Genomic DNA, 10,495 nt, shown 5'->3' with positions numbered 1-10,495 from the left:
GTGCTAACAACTGAATAAGACCATAAATACCATACAGTTCCTTTAATACAATATTTAGAGCATTGAAGCTCTAAAAAATTATATATATATATTTCTCAGTTTTTGTATGTAAAAATAAAAGTCATCGTCTTCAAACAAGTAAAACATTGTATTACAAAAATATTCACAAACTACAAAAGTAGAATAAAATTACAAGACTGTCAAAAGCGTTAAGTTTTATTACTTTAAAATGAAATATTCACATATAAGTATATAAGAATATTCGCTTTAAAATTTTTATATTAACTAAAAAACGACAAAATCAGTTACTCCAATGTCTTCTATTTAACTAGCATTGTTTTTCTAAATATGTAATTACGAAAACTGCACTGATATAAATAGAATAACATAAGCCCATTATTTTCAAGGTTAAAATTTTCGACATTTACGAAGTAAAGTGAAATATTTTGACAAAATATTGAACTCACTAAGTAAGTTTGTTGACTATAATTAATTAACACTGTTTTTTCAGTGCTTATTTTTCAAGTTATTTTTCTATGTCATAAAAGCCATTCAGTAGAACAGTGAAATGTCTGCGGACTTAAAACGCTAAAACTAGGGTTTTGATACCTGCGGTAGATCGAACACAGATAACACATCGTGTAGCTTTGTGCTTAACTACAACCAAACAAACAATTGTAATGGAAACCTGCGATTAAAACTATCACTTCAACAGAAGATCGTTGATTTTTTTTAAATTTTAAAACACTAAAAGACATATTTAGCTTAACCCTTCTACTACGGTTTCTAATTAACTTGTTTGTCGTTAAGTGCAAAACTACACAATTGACTATTCTTTGATAGACACACTTGTGTCTCCACAACAGGCAGTTGCCCGTTCATTCTACAAATTGTTCATACACTATTGACTATCTGTTCTCTGACTAGAGTTGTGCTTAACAGAATCATGCAAATTTATCTAAGATTCATTTATTGCTGAAAGAAGTATCTCAAAATTTATTTATCAAACTTCATTGTCGAGTTTGACACCGAGTAAATCATAAATTTATTTTACCACCAGACAAGTTATTTCATTTTCGTAATCTACTCTCAGTAAATGTTCATATCAAACTGAAAATTGTTTGTTTGTTTTTGAATTTCGCGCAAAGCTACACGAGGGCTATCTGCGCTACCCGTCCCTAATTTAGCAGTGTAATAACAGTGCAAGGGAAAGCAGCTAGTCATCACCCCCCACCGCCAACTCGTTGGGCTACTCTTTTACCAACGCATAGTGGGATTGATCGTTACATTATCACGCTCGAACGACTGAAAGGACAAGCATGTTTGGTGCGACAGCGATTCGAGCCCGAGACCCTCGGATTACAAGCCAAGCTCCTTAATTATCTGGTCATGCCGAGCCTAACTAAAAATTAACGCACATATATAGCTGGTAATTATTTATCTAATTACGACATGTGTTGTATACCATTTCCTGTATGCTTCACACGATTGAAGTTTTATTACTGTGTTTAATATTTTCAATGTTTCCATAACTATTCTATCCTAATGTTTTTATTTTATCGTAGTTTGAGTTAATAACCATAGTGCAGTTAATTTCAGTGATGAGAAACTCAATCAAATTTTATCAGTATTAATTGCCAGTTATTAATGCAACTATTTAATAAACTATTAAAAAATAGGGAGTATCATAAAACTTTCTCATTCTGTTTAAACTTGATTGTTGGAAATTATTGAAAAGTGAAATTTGTTGTTGTTGAATGATTCGTCATACACATACCACATCTAGATATGGAATTATACAATTGGAGATTTATATCTTTTATTACGATATGTATCTAAGGTACTATATAACTAAATAGTAAAGATTTTATAATTAGGTATGAGTTTAATTCTGGAAACAGGGGGTTATCTTTAACATTTCTCCTGTATTACTTTCTGTCTTAACTTTCAAAGTTGATGTAAGTTGACTTTTCTTGGTGTTTTTGTCTAGTTGTGAACAAACTCGTCTGTGTGATGATGTGAAAGTAAAACTTATGTTTGAAATAGAATTGGTAAAATCAGCCTCAGCTTATGCGTAAACTTTGAGTACAAATAAATCTCAATTTGTAAATAATGTTCTAGAATTTGTAATTATCATTTTAAACGGATTAACCTAATTTTAATCAAACATATTCAATCAACTAAAGGATCAGATTGTAAGTTACCTTACGTTTAGCCAAAATTAAACTAAAGTGAACATAATGCAATCTGTCTTAATGTTTATGTAAATAACTCCCATTATTTTACGGAGCATAAGCTTCCTGTATTCTATATTATTGCACACCTGAACCGTCTTTTTATTTCGAAATTTAAATTTATCTATCTTTTTTATTTATTTATGGGTGTTCGACGTTATAGTTGTCATATAAAAACACCATGGTTTTCCTTATTGTGCCATTATCACAGTTTCAAGATCTATTTCCTGGTCAAAGCTTTGAACTTTGGCTTATTTCAACCTGTTTTTTAATAACTCGGATGACAGTGAGAGGCATCAGCGATATTATGATTAATTCAAGATTTGTCCAAAATTAGTTATTGCTGAAAAAAACTATCAAAATGGATAACCTCATATGCTTTATTAAAATATATGCTCAGTGCTAAGTAATTCTGAAATGGCTACACAATTTTTTTCTACGTGTTTATTAATGAATCTGATAACACATACATCAGCTCTTGTGGTGACACAATCAACAAAAATGTATCAATAGATTATTATTATTATATATATAAATCAGCATTTTTAATATGCCTAGCAGACAAACACATTTACAGTATTTTCATTTAGTTATCTGAGTCACTCTTCTCAGCATCACTCCGGTCCTGACCAGCTTCATACATTCACTGCTCATATGATATTAGTATCAGAAGAAGTCCAAATAGATACTATAAAGGAAACACGAGCAAAGCATTCTACTGTGTTTATACAGCAATATCAAACACGCAGTAGGTGACTAACTGACATTGCATCATAAGAATATTTTAATGGTATACGCTTTAATTGGAGATTGATTCACAGGTCATGCTTTTGATGGGGTATAAATGCTATTTTCTGAAAGGTATTTCGTGTTATAGGGACTCACTCTTTAAATATAATTCTAGCATATTCATAAAGTACAGGAAAGTAAAGTAACACAAACACAAGTGAAATGTAGCCACACATAATGAGGTGAAGGTAGCCTCTCAGTCTCAACTGTCTTTTCTATAGATTTTATACAAGTCTTTCCCCTTACTCCAATTTTTTGGTCAGTTGAGTCAGAAACCAAAAATTCTAAAATAATCTTAAAAATAAGAGATTTGATAATTTGGCATGGCTTTATTCAAGGTTCTCCATTTTTCGATTCTTCAATTTACAGACTCAACAACCCATCTGATCCTGTTAACCATCCAGAAATGACTTGCTAACTTCTCTAGTTAATTTGTTTTTCAATTATGAACACACATCTTATAAAAATTATACGTATTAATACACAAGATCGAGATATGTTTCATGAATGTAAATGCTACAAAAAGCAGCACACATCCAGGCTATTAATCCTACTAAGCCCTTTATGAGTGATGAAATGCACCATCCGAATGTTCATACGCTTTATGTTGACGATACTCCACCTTGTCATTTTTATAAACATTTTACACATTAGAAACTTCAAGGACAAAGTTATCCAAATCACTCACATAATATATTTTCTCGGTACCTCTAGAAAATTTTAAGATTATCAGCAGAAGATTTTCTTCTTTTCCATCGTTTTGTTTCCTTGAAAAAACATATTTTAAAAGCCTCACTGTTTCAATTACAACCTCAGATATAATACGTCATACTGACTTTGAAAACAAAGTATAGGTAAATTATACAACTTATTGTACTTGCTTTCAGTCCAGAGCATTTTAACAGAGCCGTATCAAATTTTAGGGCCCAGCATGGCCAAGCGTGTTAAGGCGTGCGACTCGTAATCTGAGGGTCGCGGGTTCGCATCCCCGTCGCGCTAAACATGCTCGCTCTTTCAGCCGTGGGGACGTTATAATGTGATGGTCAATCCCACTATTCGTTGGTAAAAGAGTAGTCCAAGAGTTGGCGGCGGGTGGTGATGACTAGCTGCCTTCCCTCTAGTCTTACACTGCTAAATTAGGAACGGCTATCACAGATAGCCCTCGAGTAGCTTTGTGCGAAATTCAAAAACAAACAAACAATCAAATTTTAGCAGTGGTAACGTTCGTCCTCACGTCTTAGGCACCGACTGCTATGATAGAATTGCTTTATTTACCTCAGAACCCTCGAGTCAGATTATAGAACCTAAAACTTAGCTTTCAAATGTTGCATCATAGTTAAAAACTATATTTAGAGAACTTAGGTAGCCCATATTTTTCTTTCTGAATGATACAGCTGCAGGCGATTCATGCAGCGCGTGCGCATAATCAATCGGCATCTGCATGTGATGTAAGAAAAGGTTGTTACTTGGCAACTCACAGAGCGTGTTCGTAATCACAGAATATGATTACTAATGTATTGTTAATTTCTTAGTATTGTTTAAAAACGATTATTGTTATTGGCAAGATTATAAATAAAACTAAGAAAAAAACGTCTTTATACAAGGTAACATTTGTTTATTTGTTATGAATTTGGCGCAAAGCTACTCATGGGCTATCTGCGCTAGCCGTCCCTAATTTACTAGAGAAAAGGACACTAGTCATCACCACTTACTGCTAGTTCTTGAGATATTCTTTCACCAACGAATAGAGGGATTGACCGTAACATTATAACCCACGACTGAAAGGGCGAGCATGATTGGTGTGTTGCGGGGATTCAAACCAGCGACCCTCGGATTAAGAGTCGAGTGCCTTAAACACCTGGCCGTGCCGGACTCAAGGTAACGTAATTCAGTCATGTACATTTATATTTGCCTAACGAAGACAGTCAGTCAGATAGTCAGATTGCTTTGGTGGCTTGTTACTCTGCAGTTGGTTTCTTTACTAATAAACAGTGTGCGTAAGGTGCTTATAGAATTTTGTTTAATTATTTTTTTCGTATGTTTGAGATTTTACTACAAGTATTAACGTACTTCTAATATGAAGAAAAAACTGGCATTATTGTAAAATCTGTGAAAGACTTCAAACAAATTTGCGAACAAATCCAAGTTGCAGTAAATGGACCTAACCACGACTTTTAATTCGTATTACAGAAAATGTGAATGCTATTAAAATTAATATGATTTAAAAAACAAAACTCTTAACTCTCTATTTCGGGATGTAAAACATGATACCATTAAAAATTGAACCAATAATATTACAAAATAGGTAAAAAACTCTACTGAATATGGCACTTTAAAACTCGAAAGGGAAAAAATACAGACAACTTTTACGTTTATTATTTTTACATAAGTTTAATAAAAAATCACATATTGAATTGTTATTAAAGTATTTTTTCATCAGTGTCATCATTATGCAGCTATTATTATTGGTGTAACTTTAGTGTACTTTTATATCTCCCACTTTTTCATTACAGTTGATATCATTTTTTAAAATGATATTTCTACTGTTGTCATTGTCACTAATGACATTATTTCAAAATAATTAAAAGTGTTTACTTGAAAAATTACTCTTCAATGATTTGCAGAATTTCAAGCTTTAATTCATCTCATACAGTGATAAGTAAAATACAAGCAGAATATTTATAATTTCTTTACTAATATTTTTATGTTTTTTAGACTAGTAAACGCCTCAGAACTTTTCGAAACAAAAATATTTGGAGTAATATGAGAAGACCAACAAGGTTTAGAACAGCCGATGAAGATAACGTCCTATTGAATTAGGATCATTGCAGTCTGGAAGCCGAAGTCCGCGGGAAATGACACATTCTTCAGCACACAGTTGGCCCATGAAATACCCTCCGTACATGTTTTTACACTGCCCGCAGTTTCTAGGATATAATAATAAAACAATAACCTTAGAGTGACTTTTGAAAAATAAATTAAGTAAATTTAAAATAGATCTGGTTACGGGAAAGGTAGTGCGTTAACTAAATATAGATATCATTGTTTTATATTAGATTAAAAGAATAAATAGCTATTTAAATAAAGTATTTAAAAGTATATTAAAGAAAAATATTTATTATATCAGTCTCTAAGTACAAGACTCTATAAAAACAATAATTACAAGATAAGAATATTTTAATGTTTTATTGTACATTGTATGTATAAATTTTGTTTTTGAATCGTATTTAAAAAGTAATTTATTATAGATTTGTAAGCGATAATTAAAGTGTGGCAAAAGTCTTTATATTGCATGTGTTGTTAAGTAATACCATATATTTTAATTAAATAGCAGGCTCGAAATACGTTTTGTACAGATGATTAACATTTTAATAGATGTAAGAATCTAAATGTTTCTTAAACGTATAAATGAAAGTTTCATTCGAATACCTTATTTGTTATATTTGATGAAACTTTGTATATTTCAAAGTTAGCACGTTTGCACTAATTAGTATCAGAGTATTTTCTCCTTTATCAGTGATGTTTTAATATCTATTTTGTTAGTATTACGTAATACTGGTCAGATGTATGAAGTATTTGGTTTCTACACACATATTTAAAAAAAGAAACTTACATCACTGCATTAAATTTGTAGCCTCATTTTTTTATATTCTTGTATTTATTGTTTTTTTTAATTATATTTATTAAGTTATTGGGTAGGATGTAGATGAAACTTCTATAAGTGATGTGGGGGCAATCAAAGTTGTCAGTCACAGCACTTTAAAAAATAACTGTTTATTTTGTTACAAATATACGTGCTTCCTCCTTAATTGTCCATTTTATATTAAGAGTTACTAATAACTGGGAATTTTTACTTTGAATTATATTTTTCAAACTGTGATTAAATATTCTTATTATAGTTAGGCTATATTGAGTAGAAAAGGTTTAGCTATTCCCTGTACTTACTTATGAGTGTGTATTTAAGAAAGAATCTAATAAAATACTTACATTATACAAACTCCAACAGATTTAGACACAGCATTTTCAGACATCATTATTAAGAAGAGGTATGGAATCAGACGCATATACCAGATTTTAAATTTCATATTTTAGTTGCCTTGTGATGTTACACTGTGGGTTATTAAATACAGATGTAACGCTTAAGTAAAAAAGTACATAATTATCAACCCAAAATAAACGACACACCTGTAAAATACTGTTTTAAAAAAATTCTTCGAAACAAGTAAAAGATCAGTTGATAGTGCAGTTTAGGAAATATAGCTCTTTTTGCTTGTTTAATTCCGATAATGTCGTAAAACATCACATGAAAAAAGCATTCCTAAAAATACAAAACTATAGTAAATATGCATGTAATATACCGTGATCAACTTTTAATACACGATAAACACAATAAAGCTGATTTTTTTTACATAAACATTTTAGAGAAAGATTTCGGTTAAATAAAGTCTTTAGTACAGAAAAAAAATAAAATAATTGACGAAATCCACTTGCTAATTTAACCGATAGTTTAATAATTTGATCATTAAATCTGATTTGAATGTACGCTCTCTTCGAAGTTTATTTTTATTGAGGTTAGAATTTTTGGATAATGTTTTAAATTAACATGATGTATTTTTACATCAAACTACGGCCGATTATTCTACATCACAGCTTTCTTAAACGTTTGTACCTAAATTTGAAAATAAAATTATTTCTAAAAACTAATTTCAACGTATTAATTTTTTAAATGGTAAACGGTTTAACATTCATAGATTTTTTGTAACGTCTAATATTCCGAGTATTAGATTTTCTATGTTTACATGAAAACTGAACAAATTATTTTATTGATTTTGTAATAAATTCATGTTAAGGTTTCAATAAGATATTAAGTTCTTCAAATAATGATTTGTTTATAAGTACTCACGATATTGAATATGAAAATAAATTTCGATAATGGAAACTTTGTCTGCTGGCCATTGTAAATTTATGGATAAAACTAAGGTAGTTAACTAACCTGAAGACAAAGATGAAACAGACTTCTTAGACGCTAATATCTAGCAGAGTCTGAAACTGTATGAAAGCCAAATGAGTACCAACCGAATAAGGTTCAACTGTTATTTTATACAACACCTGGATAATACATTTAGGAAAACGTCAATGCGCGAAAATAACCTGCACATCAATAAGGTGTACCCTGACGCATAACGTGCAAAATCGAATTTTGTGATTGGAGAACTATTCCAAAACATTGGAAAAACGTAATCATCAGACTATTTTCTTTATGTCAAGAGAATATGTAACATGTAATAATGAAAACTTATAGGTTACAGTTGTTAACTTAATTTTTCCTTAGTTTTAATAATTACTCCCAATGAGTTATAATACACAACATACCAGGGCTAGAATCATTTTAGGTTGGAATGTTTACGTTTTATGTTCACAATTTGTAAGCTGGAAAAGTAAATTGTTAAGACTAGATTTTTTTTTCTATTTGAGAACAAAAACAGTTTTATTAGCTTTAAAAATAAATTGGCAACAAAAATCAACTATTTGGTACTCAAACCTTTCTTTATTTTTCTATGTTGTATATGTACATATATATATTTATAATTTGTCATTTTTCTTTATATAAATAAATATAAATATTCTTCATATTATTTATATGAGTTTTTAACTAGCTAAAACGTCCTTCTTTAACCTTGTTTTAAATAATTTATTTCACAGGTACCCGGACGTTATTCAACCATATTTATGACTTTATATTAATGTAAAGTGGATTAAACAAAGTTTTGTTGTTTATTTTCAGTGAAAATGAGCTTATAAAATGTGTATACATACAAACTTTGTTAAAGTTACCCAGTGTGTTGGAGTATGATTTATCTTGTCAAACTTATTGACCTTGAAACATTATATAACATGTACAGGGTCAGAAAATTAAAAAAAACTCTAAATATTAGTATCTAACGGATCAATATTCTATGCACATTAGCAGAAAATTAGACATATTATACAAAATTCAATATTCCTGGACTATAACTAATAAAGCACGTAAAAGCATGTGAATAGTAAAAACTATCTCAATTATTATCAAAACGTGTTTCACATGATTATCAAAAGGACTAACGTGACATAATTATCTGACCAAGAAATTAATATTGAGTTCTCTGATGGGCCCGTAGAAAGTCAACTAACACAGATTTCACTTTCATCTGATGTCTCACATCACTTAACTTCAATCGCCCAATTTATTTTACGTGAAAATGTTAATTAGATTTTCCACAAAGAATCAGCGGTAAGTTTACGAACTCACAACGCTAAAGTCTAGGGTTTGATTCTCCGCAGTTTACACGGCAAATAACCTGATGTAGATTCGTGTTACAACAAACAAACGAGCTAACTAATCATGGCGTTGTAGCAACAAATTTCCTTCAAATGACTGCTATAACTAGTCTGAAATGTTGTTACTATGGTTGCAAACGAGTCCAAATATTGAAATGATTTAATTTGAACAGACTTTAGTATTAGATGGTAGTCTCAGAGGTTGCATCTACAGTTCTTGGCCTTCATCTGGAGGTGGGCTTCTTCGCAGGAGTTAGAAAGGAGTTCCTTTTCTGATGTTACCAGTGATCTTATATGGCTGTATATTTTGCTATTGACTCCTCGTATTTTTGTTTTCCTTTGTTTTCTAAGAACTTCATTCTATCTGAACGTTGATGAAAACCTTAGGTGATTGCAACTTTCTTCTCATTGATAGAAAGGAGTTTAATTTTCTGGTAGTTTAATATCTAACGGATACAGTTATACAGGATTTGACAAAGGAATTTCTTTTGCGAACCTCTAAGGTTTTTTATTTAACTTTAATTCTACATGGCCTGACACACACATCCAGGTGATAGTGTTATTCTACCATGCGTCTGGGGTCCGACCAATATTGCCTGCTAGTTAGTTACAAAAATTATATATGTGGCACTGCCTATTTGTAGTTTATTTCTTTCATAAACTCAGGGAATAAGTTGCATTATGAAATCTCGTTTTATGCTTGTACTATTTATGTAAAACTCGAATGCTAGATCAGCCTTATGAAGATAGTTATTGCTCCACATGTCAATGAATGGCTAATTAGTTCTCCAGTTATCTTCATACAGGAGTCATCTGTGCCAATGATGGCAAGTGATTGTCTACCACAGTCTTTAAATAGATGATGACAGGTTTTCTATAATTCACTTTCTGCTTAATCTTTACGTGTGCTTTTGTTTGTTTTTAAGTTGATTTCCACAGAACCATGTGGAGCTATATGTTGATTCCACATGAAGGCATCTGAAATCTAGTGGTGATGGATTATCTCAGAGGTGACTGATTAGTTTCTACCCATTCATGAATGTTTCATGAGGTACCTTTTAAACAATCCCTTATTTTATTGGAGTTTGTGAAGTCTTTGTGAAACTAAATTGCCTCATTTGAAAGAAAAGTGGCTCGATGATGGAATTCAAAGT

The 10,495-nt window shown here is 31.0% G+C and overlaps 1 long non-coding RNA gene across 1 annotated transcript; it reads right to left on the bottom strand.

Annotated features, from left to right (window-relative positions):
- Positions 1-5,811: 5,811 nt before the first annotated feature.
- LOC143224241 (uncharacterized) lies at positions 5,812-8,093 on the bottom strand. Its single transcript, XR_013013285.1, has 3 exons — positions 8,017-8,093; positions 7,011-7,133; positions 5,812-5,950 (listed from the first exon to the last, which is right to left on the bottom strand). It is a non-coding gene; the product is annotated as an uncharacterized LOC143224241 (long non-coding RNA).
- Positions 8,094-10,495: the final 2,402 nt, after the last annotated feature.

Source organism: Tachypleus tridentatus, chromosome 8 (assembly GCF_004210375.1).
Source record: "Tachypleus tridentatus isolate NWPU-2018 chromosome 8, ASM421037v1, whole genome shotgun sequence".
Classification (NCBI taxonomy): Eukaryota; Metazoa; Arthropoda; class Merostomata; order Xiphosura; family Limulidae; genus Tachypleus; species Tachypleus tridentatus.
Note: the sequence above shows the minus strand (reverse complement) of the source record. Positions and strands in the feature narration are given on the sequence as shown.